This window comes from Felis catus, chromosome C1, assembly GCF_018350175.1.
Source record: "Felis catus isolate Fca126 chromosome C1, F.catus_Fca126_mat1.0, whole genome shotgun sequence".
Taxonomy (NCBI): domain Eukaryota; kingdom Metazoa; phylum Chordata; class Mammalia; order Carnivora; family Felidae; genus Felis; species Felis catus.
Window position 1 is genome coordinate 35,211,442 of NC_058375.1, and position 15,780 is coordinate 35,227,221.

Sequence of the window (15,780 nt, forward strand, 5' to 3'; positions counted from 1 at the left end):
AAAAAAGTCAGAGGCTTAACTGACTGAGCCACCAGGCACCCCAAAACCAATGGAACTTTTAAAATGAATCTTGGGGCGCCTGGGTGGCTCAGTCGGTTGAGCGTCCGACTTCGGCTCAGGTCATGATCTCACACTCTGTGAGTTCAAGCTGCGCATCGGGGCTCTGTGCTGACAGCTCAGAGCCTGGAGCCTGCTTCAGATTCTGTGCCTCCTTCTATCTCTGCCCCTCCCCTAGTTGTGTTCTGTCTCTCTGTCTCTCAAAAATAAATAAATGTAAAAAAAATTTTTTTTAAATAAATAAAATTGAATCTTAAGTATAAGACAAATATCTAAAACATACACATTACATGGAGTTTATTAATACATCAATACATTAATACATATTTTCCCTTATTTTTATAAGTTAAAAGCTATAAGAAAAGTTGAAAGAAAAATATAATTAATACCTGTATATCTATCACTCTTAGACACGTTTGCTTTCTCTCTCTGTGTTTACTGACCCATTTGAAAGTTTCAGTTATTGGGGCGCCTGACTGGCTCAGTTGGTAGAGCATGCAACTCTTGATCTCAGGTTCATAAGTTCAAGTCCCACGTTGGAGGTAGAGATTTCTTTAAAAAATAATAATAAAGTTTCTTTTTTTTTAATGCTTATTTATTTTGAGAGAGAAAGAGAGCGAGCTAACAGGGGAGGGGCAGAGAGGGAGACAGAGAATCCCAAGGCTGTCACCAGAGAGCCTAATGAGGGGCTGGAACTCAGAACTGTGAGATCATGACCTGAGCCAAAATCAAGTCAGGATCCCCAACCAACTGAGCCAGCCAGGTGCCCCCCAAAAAATAAAGTTTCAAAAAACAATAAAGTTTCAGATATCATGACATTTCACCATTAAATACTTCACATGATGTTTCTACTACGAATAAGGACAGTCTCCTACATAATTATTATTTTGTTGGTCTTAGTAATGGCCCCCAAATATGTCCACATCCTAATTCCTGTGAATATGTTGGGAGGTTATTCTGAGGAGGTTATTCTGGATTAGCCAGGTGGGCCTAAGGTAATCACAAGAGTCCTTATAAGAAGGAGGCAGGAGGATCCAGAGTTAGAACTAGGAGATGACAGGACAGAAGCAAGAGAGTTGGAGTGATGCAGTGAAGGGGTCACAAGCCAAGCAATACAAGCAACTTCTAGAACCTGGAAGAGGCAAGGAAACATTCTCCCCTAACAGCCTCTAGAAAAAAGGCAGCCCTGCCAACACCCTGATTTTGGACTGCTGGCCTCCAGAAGTACAAGAGAAAACGTTTGTGTTAAGTCACAGTTTGTAGTTACTCGGTACAGCGGCAACAAGAAAACCTGTACAGTTATTAATTCAATAATATCTCAAATAGAATACATACTAAAATTTCCACAATTGTCCCCAAAATGTACCTTCTGTTTTCTTCTTTCCTTTTTTTGTTTTTGTTTGTTGTTTTTTGTTTAGCATTCAGTTAATGTTGTATGTTGCATTTGATTGTCATTGTAGTATAAATTTTTTAATGTTTGATTTTGAGAGAGCATGGAACCCAGAGAGGGAGGGGCAGGGATAGAGTGATCACAGCAGACAGTGCTCAGTGCTCAGTGCGCTCAGTGATCACAGCAGACAGCCCCATGCAGAGCTCCAACTCAACAAGCGTGAGATGGTGACTTGAGAAGTCAGTCGTTTAACCGACTGAGCCACCCAGGCGCCCCTATAGTATAAAATTTTTAAGTACAAATTTTAACACTTACTTGCTGTCTTGATCTACATAAAAATTTGAAATCACTTACAAAACTGAGAATTTCCTTACAGTTTCAAATGACCCACTTCTGAAGAGGCTAAATTAACTCATCGGGGGAAAAAAAGTATAAATGTCACACAAAAAGCTTGAACTAATTATACTTTAATTTTTAAAATGTTTCTTGAAACCAAATTTATGTAAGTGCAACACTTAGAGTGAGAGCCCCAGAGACGAGCCTTGCCTGAGGTACAAAAGTGTTGCCTTGAAAAATGTTTGTGAACAGTTACGCCCAAGCTTGAACTTTAAAGGTTTATTCTATAGATAGCAAACATCTATTGGACGACTGCTCTGTGCCAGACCCTAGGCACAGAAGGCAGTTCAAGGTAAAGCTTGGTGGTCTCCAACCTGTAAACATTGCAAATTCAAAGCCTTAGGGATGAAATGTATCAGCCATCTCTGCTAATGTACTTGCGGTTCTTAGCACTGCCATTGCTAGAGGGTTAGGCTGCCCTTGGCCCCACCCCTGCTAGAGGGTTAGGCTGCCCTTGGCACCACCCCACCCAAGATGGCCCCTTCCTTCCCGGTCCTACCGGGTTAAGGCTTTCATCCTCTCCTTCCTCCATGGGCGGTCAGCATTGCCTCTACAACGTAAACGCCACACAACTCCGTGAGAACGAGCTGCACCATCCAAGCCACGCCTGAGACATAAACATTTTTCTAAAGAGAACCTAGCAGGCAGAGTAGTAACACAACCCACCATGGGAGTGACCTTCCTTATGCCTAGATTGACCCTTTGAACAGCGGAGCTAGATCCATACACCCAACTCGTTCTTCGGTTTACCCAAGTGAAGAAATCGGTCGGGCTAGTGGGACAGGTGAAAATGGCAATTTCCTCAAAATGCGTACGGGTGAGAAACCCTGCAGGAAAAAGTGGAGATTTCAGAAAACCACGTGAAACTGGGTTACTGCACAGGTGCAAGAGTGACTAGCTCAGATGGTCCCACGCTGCGCTTAGGAGTTGGCCTCTCCTAAGTCCAGATAAAAAATTTGATGAGGAACATACTTCAAGTGGAGCTAATGCAAAACAGTCCAAGTTTTATGTTAACTAACATACGAGGGATAGTTCAGCTTGATAACAAAAATGACCAATGACAGAAAAACTTATCACTCTCTGAATTAAAACCGACATATCGCTTCTCCGCCTTTTGGCTAAGATCAAGTGAACTAAAACCGACATAAAAGAACACCAATAACCACTAAACACAATAAAAGCTTTCCCAATAACGTGAAGCACTAAGAGAGAAAAAAAAAAAACTACGCAAACTAAACTTTTGAAGAAAATGATACCAGGAACATGCTCTTAGTGTCAGTTCTATCTTTTAACATGTACTAGTAAGCCCTGCAAGCGCAAGGCCTCAAAAAATTGGGTAAACACTCAGAATTGTTCCTCTCCACGGAAATCTTTAGTAAAAGGCGAAAGATTTATACGATCTGAAGAGAAACCAGAGTATACCCGAGATACTGTTCACACAGTTCTCGGGTAACTGTAACTCCTAGAACAGCAATGGTAGTTATTTATCCAAAAGATCTAGTGGCTTCTAACTCTATCTCAGTCAATCCTGTGAAGGCGGTCTCATTTTTAGGAGGAAAAAAAAAAGTTGAAAGAAAAAAAAAATCTAGCCTTTTTAAAATAAGAGATCCCCGGGTGCAGTGCATTGTGGGTATGTAAATGAGCTTAGTCCCCAGTCTCCAGTTTCCGGAAATTCTTTTAGTTCTTTTACCTGCTAAGCCTACAGCCACCACCAGGGGGAAGCCAGATTGTGAAGAAAATAGGCTCCAGGTTTAGCCAGAAAGTCTGTCTGTCTCTCTCTCTCTCTCTCTCTCTCTCTCTTCATTTTGTTTTAGAATTGGCACGCCAAGGTAGAATTTCTCTTGAATTAAAATTAAAATTGAGGGGCGCCTGGGTGGTTGAGTCGGTTGAGCGTCCGACTTCGGCTCAGGCCATGATCTCGCGGTGTGTGAGTTCGAGCCCCACATCCGGCTCTGTGCTGACAGCTCAGAGCCTGGAGCCTGTTTCAGATTCTGTGTCTCCCTCTCTCTGACCCTCCCCCGTTCATGCTCTGTCTCTCTCTCTCTCTGTCTCTGTCTCTCTCTTTCTGTCAAAAATAAATATTTTTTTTAATTTTTTTAAAAATTAAAATTGAATTTTTTTAAGTCTTGAAAAGGAGTGTCTTCAATACATTCATTGAACAAAAATGTATTAAACATTGTGTCAAACCCTGTTCTGGGCCTTAGGAGACAAGTATGTGTGGTGAGTACTGATAACAGAATGTTCAGTGACACATGGGCGGAGCATAAAAGGATTCATCAAAGTAGGGTGGTGAGGGCATTCTAGGCAGTACCATAAGCTCTAAGAGCCTGGAAAGGGCAAGTGGCTAAGTAGCCAGGGCCAGATTTTGATGGGTCTTCAATGCCAAGCTAAGAGCTTGGACTTACCTTTGAGGGCAACGGGAGCAACTTAAACTCTTTAAAAGAGAATAGGATCAGATGAGTGTTTGAAGGAGCATCAGCATCACCTGGTGTTATTGGTGTTTATTAGTTGAATTGTGCCTCCCCAAATTCATTTGTTGAAGTCTTAACCCCCAGTATCTCAGAATGTGACTTTATTTGGAAATAGGGTCTTCCCAGGCATATTTAGTTAAGGTGAGGCTTCCAGAACTGAGACAATAATTTCTGTTAAGATACCCAGTCTGTGGTGTTTTGTTATGGAACCCTAGAAACACCTGTGTCCCTATTAGAACCACAAAAGATCAGGCCCCCACCCCAGACCTACCAAGTCAGAAACTAGGGGTGGGACCCAGACGTCTGAGCTTAACAATCTAAGGATGATTTTGATGCAGGCTAAATTGAGAAACACGGGACAGCAGCTCTCTAAAGTTTGGAGATTATAGTGAGCAAGAAGTTGAGAGATAGGGTGCCTGGGTGGGTCAGTTGGTTAAGGGTCCAACTCTTGATTTCAGCTCAGGTCATGATCTCCAGGTTTATGGGTTTGAGCCCTGTATCGGGTTCTACACTGACAGTACAGAGCCTACTTGGGATTCTCTCTCTCTCCCTCTCTCACTCAAAATAAGTAAACTAAAAAATTAAATTTTAAAAAAAGTTAAGAGCCAATTTAGGACGTTGAGCAGTAAAGCAGAGATAAATAAATGATGGCCCAGAGTACCCAAGGGATGAGCCTCCGGTGAGGAGAAGAAAACAACCGGGAGAGGACCCTGGAGAACAGTGGCCTAGAGGAGTGGAGCAGCTGGCGCAATTAGGAAGGTTGGCTGAAAACCAGGAGTGAGACAGCACAGAAACCAAGGGCAGGAAAGAAGTTTCAGGAAGGGAGTGGTCAGTTCTGTCCAGTGAGTGAGATGGGGGCTGCAAACTCCATGGGCTTCAACAGTCAGGGCACTTGCTGGTGACCTGGCCAGAGCTATTTCCAGGGAGTGGGGCACAGTGGCAGCAGGACTGCGGGGAGGTGGCGAGGGGTGGGGAGGTGGAGGTGGTGGTGGAGGATACGGGCAGACAGGGCAGATGGTACAGGCAACTCTACTGAGAAGATTGACCCTGAAAAATTAAAGAGAGGCTGTTTCTGGAAGGGCGGCAGATCCAAGGCTAGCTCTCAGCCTCCCTCGGGAAGGTGAGCACCGTGTTGAACACATTTCCTCGCTGACGGGAAGGCGCCAGTACAGGGACAGAGTGCCTGTCCAGAAGACTGGAATTAAACAATGTGGGGAGGGGTGAGGATGGTGGTCCCCCTTAGGTGAGAGGAAGGACCCGGACCCCTGACTGTGTCACCCCAGCGGCAGGGGGGAGGAGGCATGCAGGTAAACACCACAATGACTAAGGTCCCTGGAGCCGAGCGCTCCCCAGCGCTTCTCCTCTGCTCTTGCTCTCCACCTTCTTCCACCTTTCGGCATCTGGTCCAGCCCCAACCTTCCACCGCTCAGCATCTCCCCTGGAGCGGCTGGGAAAATCAGACAACTGAGCCACAGCCCTGATGAAGGCCCCACTCCTACTTGCCAGGTCTCTTGGCTCGGTTTCCCCAAGCCCAAGGCCCCCACTTTATACCCTCTTCTCTCATGGGAACCGTCCCACACTTTCCCCCAATCTCTCTCAGGAGACAACCTCACAAAAGAACTCCCTGAGAAGGCAGAAGCCGTTTGCCTTCTCTCCGCCACCCCCCCGCCCCCCAACCGAGCATCTCTCCCCTGGCATCAGCCCCTCCTCCTACCAAAGGCCCATCCTCCACCAGGGCTTGGGGCCCTCCTCCAACCCCACGAGGACAGCGGGACTTCCACCAACCCCTTAGCGGACAGACGTCTCTCCTCTCTCCCGGGTCCTCCGTGCAGATCCAGTAGGTTCCATTTTCTCTCAGCTGAAAAAGAAAGGGAGAAGGAGGGAGAGAGGGAGGTAGACCTCACATCACCCTCCAACCGCATTCTCCTTTTGGAATGTAGTGAGAACCACAACAAAACAAATTTATTCCAGGGCGCCTGGGTGGCTCAGTCCGTTAAAAGTGCCCGACTCTCAGTTTCAGTTCGGGTCATGATCTCACAGTTTGGTGAGTTCGAGCCCCGCCGCATTGGGCTCTGAGCTGCCGGTGTGGGGCCTGCTTGGGGCTCGCTTTCTCTCTCTGTCTCTCTCTGCCCCTCCTGTACTCACGCTGTCGCTGTCTCTCTTAAATACACTAAAAAAAAAATCTTTTTTTAAATTTATCTTGTGTTTTGTTTTAGAAAAAATTTTTTTTAATTTTTTTAAATGTATATTTATTTTTGAGAGACAGAGAGAGCGTGAGCAGTGAGGGGCAGAGAGGGGCGGGGGGAGATACAGAATCAGAAGCAGGCTCCAGGCTCTGGGCTCTGAGCTGTCAGCACAGAGCCCAACATGGGGCCCCAACTCAGGATCATGATCTGAGCCGAAATTAGACACTTTACCTACTAGCCACCCAGGCACCCCTAAAAAATTTTTTAAACAATGCACTGAAAATAATGTAAAAATATATATGTAATAAAATTGCATTGGAAGAGTAAAAAAACAGGTGCCTGGCTGGCTCAGTTGGAGGAGCATGAGACTCTTGTTCTTGGGGTGGTATATTCCAGCCCCACATTGGGTGTAGAGATTACTTAAACTTTTTTTTCTTTAATTTTTTAAAAAAGTTCCTGCATGGGGCGCCTGGGTGGCTCAGTCGGTTGAGCGTCCGACTTCGGCTCAGGTCATGATCTCACAGTCCTGAGTTCGGGCCCCGCATCGGGCTCTGTGCTGACAGCTCAGAGCCTGGAGCCTGTTTCAGATTCTGTGTCTCCCTCTCTCTCTGCCCCTCCCCTGTTCATCCTCTGTCTCTCTCTGTCTCAAAAATAAATAAACGTTAAAAAAAAAATTTTTTTTTTTTAAAAGTTCCTGCAGCCACAAGAGAACATATGGGACTAGTTTCCATTGATTTTCACTTTAAAGAACTTCCACTATGGATGCATTTACATCAACTGGTACAATTTTGAATTAATTTTCACACTAGACTTTTAAGTTTGTTTATTTAGAAAGAGAGAGAGCACAAGTATGGGAAAGGCAGAGAGGGAGAATTCCAAGCAGGCTCCACAGGGTCAATGCAGAGCCAGATGTGGGGCTTGAACCCATGAACCCTGAGATCATGACCTGAGCAGGAAGCAAGGGCCCACACTTAATGGACTGAGCCCCAGGCACCCCTTCACACTAGACTTTTTTAAATGACTCATGTAATTACCTAAATAATGCTTCACAAATCTTGAAATTGATTCAAACATCAAGTTTTTACTAGGTGAAATAATTTCTACAGTAAAACAGAGTTCTTCGTTTTCTCCTTGTCTCTACTTCCTCATTTCTCATTTTTATTTTAAAAATTTATCATGGGGGTGTGCCTGGATGGCTCAGTTGGTTAAGCCTCAGACTCCTGATTTTGGTTCAGGACATTATCTCATGGTTCATGAGTTCAAGCCCGGCTTCCAGCTCTGCATTGACAGTATGGAGCCTGCTTGGGATTCTCTCTGTCTCTCCTCTCTCTCTGCCCCTCCCCCCACTCACGGGGGCTCATGTGCACATATGCATGTGTACACACTCTAAATAAGTGAATAAATAATTTAAAAAGTTTGTCTTAGGGGCGCCTAGGTGGCTCAGTCAGTTAAGAGTCCGACTTCGGCTCAGGTCATGATCTCATGGATTCATGGGTTCGAGCCCCATGTTGGGCTCTACGCTGACAGCTCGGAGCCTGGAGCCTGCTTCTGATTCTATGTCTCCCTCTCTCTCTGCCTGTCCCCAGCTCATGCTCTATCTCTCAAAAATAAATAAAGGTAAAAAAAAAAATTTCTTTTTAAGTTTGTCTTAAATTATTTCTAACTCCACAGAAAAGTATAGAAGACAAAAAAAAAAACCCACACTTGATACTCCCAATTTATTTTATTTTTTTTGATACTCCCAATTTAATAGATAAAACATTTCTTCATATGTGCTTTAGATATGCTTGAAAAGGAAAACCTTAATTTCTTTCCTCCATGTTGGAGCCCGTGGAGGCCTGCTGTGGACAGGACTTCTAAGATGACAACTATGTCTGGAAGGCTGTGGGCCAGGGCCATTTTTGCTGGCTATAAGTAGGGTCTCTGGAACTGAGTGAGCACACAGCTCTTCTGAAAATCAAAAGCATTTATGCTAGAGACAAAATTAAATTCTATCTGGGCAAGATTATGTGTACAAAGCAAAGAAGGACACAGTGACTCCTGGTGGCAAACAAAACAAAATCTGAATAATCTAGGGAAAGAGGGAAAGGATAATTTGCACCTGTGGAAACAGTGGCATAGTTCATGCCAAATTCCAAAGCAATATTCCTGCTATGGCCATTGGACACAGAATCCAGGTTATGTTTTACTCGTTAAGGATTTAAACTTATTGAGAAGCGGGGTGCCTAGGTGGCTCAGTCAGTTGGTCATCCGTCTTCAGCTCAGGTCATGATCTCATGGTCCGTGAGTTCAAGCCCTGCATCGGGCTCTGTGCTGACAGAGCCTGCAGCCTGCTCCAGATTCTATGTCTCCCTCTCTCTCTGCCCCTCCCCATCTCACACTCTGTCTCTCTCTCACTCTCAAAAATAAATAAACATTTTAAAAAATGGGGGGGGGGGACCTGGGTGGCTCAGTCGGTTAAGCGGCCGACTTTGGCTCAGGTCATGATCTCACAGTTCGTGAGTTCGAGCCCCGCATCAGGCTCTGTGCTGACAGCTCAGAGCCTGGAGCCTGCTTTGGATTCTGTCTCCCTCTCTCTCTGCCCCTCCCCCACTCACACTCTGTCCTCTCTCTCTCTCTCTCAAAAATAAACATTAAAAAAATTTTGTTTTAACTTATTGACAAGTAAAGTGTGGATCTGTTCTCTTGTATTTAAAAAGGGCAAGAGGAGGGGTTCCTGGGTGGCTCAGTGGATTAAAAGTCCCACTTCGGCTCAGATCATCTCAAGGTTCATGGGTTCAAGCTCTGTGTAGGGCTCTGTGCTGACAGCTTGGAGCCTGGAACCTGCTTCAGATTCTGTGTCTCCCTCTGTCTCTGCCCTTCCCCTGCTCATGCTCTGTCTCTGTCTCTGAAAAATAAATACACATTTTTAAAAATGTTTATAAAAGGGGAGGCTGGGGGAGGGCTTACATATAACAACTTATCTCTGAATGAATACATTTCTTTTTTAAATCTCTTTTTCACAGATTTCTGCCTTTTTCCTCCATCTTTTATTTCTTTGAATCTCAACTTTGCAGCTTTTTCCCAAATTATTGAACAAAGTATTTGTTAAGAATGTTTTCAGCTACAGGTTAAAGAACGTGAATAAAGATGGCTTAAACAAACAAGTGGGCTTTGTTTTGTTTTGTATTTACACAAGGAGTCTTGGTGTAGGTGGTGGCTGGCTTTGATTCAACAGCTCAGCCATCAGGAACATGGGTTTGGCCTCTTCTTTCTTTCCTACCTGGCTGCCCTGTGTTGGATTTTTGATCTCATGGACTGTCAAACTACTTCATGATCACAAGGCAGCTGTCACAACTCCAGAGTATCAATGTCAAAGGCAAGAAAAAGGGGGATGAGATGTTACAAGCAAAGCATCCTTCATGTCATCTCATTCCTATTAGAAAACAACATTTCCTGCCCAGAAGCCCCCAGAACATTCCTGCTTATATCTCATTGGCCAGGACCGTGTCACATGGCCAGTTCCAATTGCCTGGGAATCTAGGAAAGCAGGTATTTTCCAGGCTCTAATGTAGACATGAATAAGGAAGCTGGGAATAGCTGTTGGATTAGCCACCAAGAGTGTGTGTGTCACAAACAACTGGCTCATCTGTTTTCAGTCTTCCTTGTTTTCTTTAACCCTTCCTGATGCCTTTGGGGTGAATCCTCACCCTGATGTGGTTGCTCATTGTTTCATTTTGGCTATAACCATTCTGCTCTTCAATCCATGTATGGATTTCAGCTATTAAAGTTTTCATAACCAGTATTTCCATCTGATTCTTCCTGTTAGTTCCTGCCTTAGGTTAACAATATCCTCTCTTATCTTTTGAGGATATTTATTAAGCTTATTTTAAACTCAATCAGGTCTAGTAAGTCGGCCTCATCTATTATTAGTTTCTCAGTTTGTTTTTCTTTTATTGCAAATGTGTTCCCCTTTGAGTTCCTATTACTTTGGGTATGTCAGTGAACTTGGCAGGGGAAGGCTAACATCCAGACTGTAGGATACGAAGAAGAAGGGGAGAAGTAATATTTCAGGTCCACTGGTCTAGCCCTAGCCAGGACGGAGTACTTGATAGGGCTGCTGGCTTCCTGCCTCATGCATAGTAATGAGGCAGGTAAAGATTCACTCAGGGCCCTGGGGAGTGGGGGCACAGAGGGAAGGGCAGTGGAGAGCACAACTGAAAACTCTCCCTTGGCTGCACCCTCATCTCAAAGCACCTGACCCTCTTCCACTCTGGCTGCCAGTCAGAATCTCTCCACAACTGGCCCCAACCACCCTCTGTCTCCTCATGGATGATTTCTCAGTTGTTGTTGCTATTGTTTTTAATGGTTTTATTTATTTATTTTTGAGGGGGGAGCAGAGGGGGGTGGACAGAGGATCCAAAGTGGGCTCTGTGCTGACAGCAGAGAGCCCAACGCAGGGCTGGAACTCGTGATTGTGAGATCATGAACCGAGCCAAAGTTGGACACTTAACCAAGTGAGCTACCCAGGCACCCTGAATTTCTCAGTTTTTACCTTAGTTTCTCAAATACTCAACCCCTTTTCACTTCTGTATCTTCTTCTTCTTCTTTGTTGCTGTTAAATAGAAATTTTTGAGCAAACACAAGTTAAGTGCAAGGACACCATTTCCATCACCCAGCACCCATGATCATCAATTAATGGCCACTATTATTTTCTACATCTCCACCCCTCACCGCTGGCCTGCTGGATTATTGGATTATTTCAAAACAAATCTCAGACTTTCATTTCTGAGGCATCTTCAAGTTTTGGCAGAAGGAACTACCACTATCAGTCTAGATTATTTCAGCATCTTATCTGCCCCATTTAATAATTTCCCCCACCTTTATTATGAAAAATTACATACAGACAATAAAGTTGAAGGACTAGTACAGCAACCACTTGTATACCCACCAACCTGATTCAACATCTTTTAACATTGTGGTATCTCATCTTTAGCTTGTTTGTATGTTACTGTAGGGGAAGAAAAATATTTTTTTCCCTCTACCCTTCTGGGTTCTCAATTGGGGCTCTGTAACAAAAGATTAACAAGAGAAAAGCAGACAGAAGTTCATTAACATGTGTGTCTCCTGAATACCTGGGAGATTGTAGGGATGAATAACTCAAAGAGGTGGCCTGAACTTGGGCTTATATAGTATCTTCAGCAAAGAATGATACATTTGTAGAGAAATAATAGGACAAAGGAAAATGGCTTTAGGCTCCAAGGACAGGAAACTGTGGGAAGATAAATATACGGGAGATTAATGGGGTAAGGTTTGTTTGCAGATTCCTCTGATGCCATCACTGGGTGGATAAGAGTCTAGAGTCCTCTCCAGTAAAGGAAAATTTATATTCTGCCTGTAGGCAGAAAGGGGGAGGGTAGAGAACTTTTCCTGTATATGCTGCTTCATAATTGGCTTCAACTCAAAAGAATTCTTATGTCAAACAGGCATATTTTAAGGTGACATATCCTGGTTTTCTTCATTATTTTTTCTGAACCCTGTGAAAGTTGCAAACATCATGACTCTTTAGCTCTAAGTATTTCAGCATGCATCTCCCACAAATAAGAACATTCTCGCACATAATCATGGTATCATTATTATGCGTAAGTAAATTAGAAATAATTCCCTAAAATCTTTCTTACCTATTCCATACTCAAATTTCCCCAGTTACTCCCAATTTTTTTTTAAGTGTGTTTATTTATTTTGAGAGAGACAGAGACAGCACAAGTGGGAGAGGGGCAGAGAGAGAGAGACAGAGACAGAGACAGAGACAGAGAATCCCAAGCAGGCTCCACCTTGTCAGTACGGACCCCAACATGGGGCTTGAACTCATTAAACCATGAGATCACGACCTGAGCCAAAACCAAGAATCAGACACATAACCTATTGAGCTAACCAGGTGCTCCCTCCCAATTTTTTTTTTTAACCATGATGCAGTCAAGATTCATGCTTTACGTTTGGCTCTTGTTTGGATTATCTTTTAATCTAGAACAGTCTTTGTACTTTTTTTCTCCGTAGGAACTTTTTAAAGAGACCCCCAGGTCAAATACCTTGTAAAATATCCTGCATTCTAAATGCGCCTCATTATTCCTCCTGGTATTGTCCAATTTGTTCCCTCAGCCCCTGCATTTCCTGGAAGCAGGAAGTTAAGTCTAGGGGCTAGACTGGATTTAGGTTACACATTTTTGGCATTATTGTCTCCTGGATAATGTTATATACTTCATATTATATCCAATGAGAAGACACATAATGTCAGGTCACCCCATGACTAGTGATGCTAAGTTTGATCACTTGGGTGCAGTAGTGACTGTCACATCTTCCACTCAAAGGTATGCTTTGCCTTTGCAAACTGTTAATTCAAATTATCTGTGGAGCAATACTCTGGCATCCTGCAAACATCTTACATACTCAGTAACCTTTCACCTATGGTCCACTAAATCATTTATCTCATTGGGAGTTGCAACATAGTTCCAGAGTTGTTGTTTTTTTAATTCAGTGCCCATATTTTAAAAAGTTTTCTGTTCTGTTTCTTTTTATATATTGCTCTATGCTTTCACAATGATTTATTTATTTTTTTAAAGATTTTTTTTTTAAGTAATCTCCACACCAAACATGGGGCTGGAACTCATGACCCCGAGACCAAGACTTGTGTGCTCTACCAACTGAGCCAGCCGGCACCCCCACAATGATTTGTTAATTTTCTTTCTTTTTGATATTAAGCATACCAATTTTATAGACTCTGACTGTTTTATTACTAGTTCAAGGAGGGGAGGGCTTTTTTTTTTTTCTATCTTGGTAATGTGTCTGTGGTAATATGCTAGATTCCCTGACATATGTGTCCCTAATCTTTGTTTTCTAAGGTCCTAGAAGTTTCATTATTCTCAGAACATGGGCCTCTCCAGGGTCAGCTGCCCTTGCTGCTCTGACATCTCTCTTCCTTTTTGGCACAAAAGAAATTTTTGACTTTGGGGACTTTGAGTTTCCTGTGGGTTTTACTATTTTTGGACCACTCCATGTTAATTTCTTGACTTTCCCTTTGTACAACAGGAGGGGAGGAGTTTTATTACCCATGTGAGGCCAGGAAAAATTCACTGGATCTGCCCAAGGTTGAGGAACTGGAAATAAACCCTCCTGAAAAAACCCATGTGCCCCAAGGGTTCCACATAGGCCTTGAGAAGCATCCAGGAAGTTTGCAACTACCTGGACCCACATGTAGAAAAATAAAAAAAGGTAGGGATGGGTCCAAATTTACATCAGCTTCCTAACACAGGAAGTACAGAAAATAACATAATGACCACTCATGTATATGCATGACTCATGTAAAAAAATAAAATTTTTATTTTGTTGCTGTACCCTCTCCAATTGCATTACCTGCTCTGCCAGAGGCAAATGCTCTCCTAAATCTTAGTATTTATCACTGAATATATCTTTTTTTTTTTTTACATACGCATGTATCCCTAAGCAATATCCTACTTCTACTCTCTCTAGTCTGACTCTCACCCTCACTACTTCACCAAGACTGTTCAAAGTCACCAATGACTTAAGTGCTAGCAAATTCAAAGGATACTGAAAAGATATTTCTACGTCCTCTTCTTACCTACCCTTTCCACAGCTCTCCTGATACTTCCTCCTTCTTCAGTCCTTCCTAGGCTTCTACTCCCTGGTTTTCCTCACCCCTCAAACCACCCTAATCTCATCTTTGCTGCTGCTCCTCCTCTGCCCTACCTCAAAATGTTGGTGTGTCCCATGGTTTAATTATGTTCTTTTAGATCTCATTCAGTTCCAGGACAGCAAATACATATACAGAAATCCATCCACATAAAATGGCCACCCAATCTCTGTCTCTGGCCTTGATCTCTCCCTGAGCTCTTAGCTTGCATATTCACTGCTCACTTGACACCTACACTCTAAAGTCTTGCAGACATCTCAGACTCAACATGACCAAAATGAAACCCTTGACTTACTCCCCATAAACACACCTGTTTCTTTCACAACCCGACTCTCCTATTTCAGGAAATAGTTCATCATCTACCTACCCAATTGCTCTGGCCAGAAACCAGAAGTCAGGCATGATTACCCCTTTTCCTTCACCCCCATCTCCAACTCTTCGGCAAAACCCATTCATTCCATCTCCCAAACTTTAAGTCATTCTCTTAGTTACATTTCCATTATCGCTACCCCAGGCTAGGGCAGCATAATCCTTGCCCACTAAATAGTCTCACTTCATCTTCCCCCATCAGATCAGTTCTCCATACATCAGCCAGTCTGATAATATCAATCAAATCAAATGTAACTCAGATCTTGTCACTCCTCTGCTTAAAATTATTCAATGACTTCTCATCCGAATAAAAGCCAAAATTATTACTATTGGCTAGAATATGCTACATGTTCTCACCCCACTGCCCCTCTTCTCTTGCTTTCCAGCCACACTAGCTTCTTTCAGTTCTTCAAACAAGGTCAAATTCTTTACTGCCGCAGGGCCTCTGCACACACCATCCTTAGATCTTAGCCTGGGAGGCTCCCCACCTTCCTGCCCTCCATTTTGACAGTTTGTTCCTTTTTGTTCTCTGGACGCAGGTTAAATATCACTTCAAAGATTTCTTCCCTGGGCACTTTATCTAAAGTTATCTAAAGTTCCTCCATTATTTTCTATCTCAGCTCTTAGTTTCCCTGAGAGCACCTACCACTGCTAATTTGTTACTTCTTTGTATCCCCTGTTCATATTAGAAATGTTAGGTCAAAGACGGCAAGAATTATGCCTTGTTCACTATTACTGTCTTTAGCACCCAGGTACCATGCCTACCACGTGGTAGACAATAAATATCCAGGTAATCTGTGTCTCCCAGGCACTTGAAACATAGTTCCTCATTTAAACTTCGCAGTAACTCCGTGAGGGAAAAAGCATGCTCCTCACTGGGCAAAGGAAACCGAGTCCAGTTTCTAACCTGCTCAAGATCACTGAGCTAGTAACTGAAGAAGTCGGGATTGGAACCCATGTCTGTAGGGGCCCAACCGCACTCGGTCTCAAACACCATACTGGAGTTTCTCAGTTTTGGGGAGGTCAGTCGCGCAGCAGGCTCTCAGCAAGACGCCCGGAACAGGCTACCTGCAGCCCGGCGTGCGGGCCAAGCTCCCAGGAGCCCCAGCGCGCAGGGGTGTGACCAGACGGATGGGCGGTCTTAGGCGCCGGAAAACCGACCGTAGACTACATATCCCAAAAGGCTGCGGAGGGCGCCGCGGACTGGCGGTAGCGAGGCCGGCG

General features: G+C 43.8%; 1 long non-coding RNA gene and 1 other non-coding gene across 2 annotated transcripts; both read right to left on the reverse strand.

The window, feature by feature from the left end:
* Window positions 1-737: 737 nt before the first annotated feature.
* Window positions 738-15,762, reverse strand: LOC123379588. Its single transcript, XR_006584233.1, has 3 exons — window positions 15,625-15,762; window positions 6,100-6,172; window positions 738-2,670 (listed from the first exon to the last, which is right to left on the reverse strand). It is a non-coding gene; the product is annotated as an uncharacterized LOC123379588 (long non-coding RNA).
* On the reverse strand, window positions 3,148-3,263 carry LOC111562013. Its single transcript, XR_002745074.1, has one exon. It is a non-coding gene; the product is annotated as a U5 spliceosomal RNA (small nuclear RNA).
* Window positions 15,763-15,780: the final 18 nt, after the last annotated feature.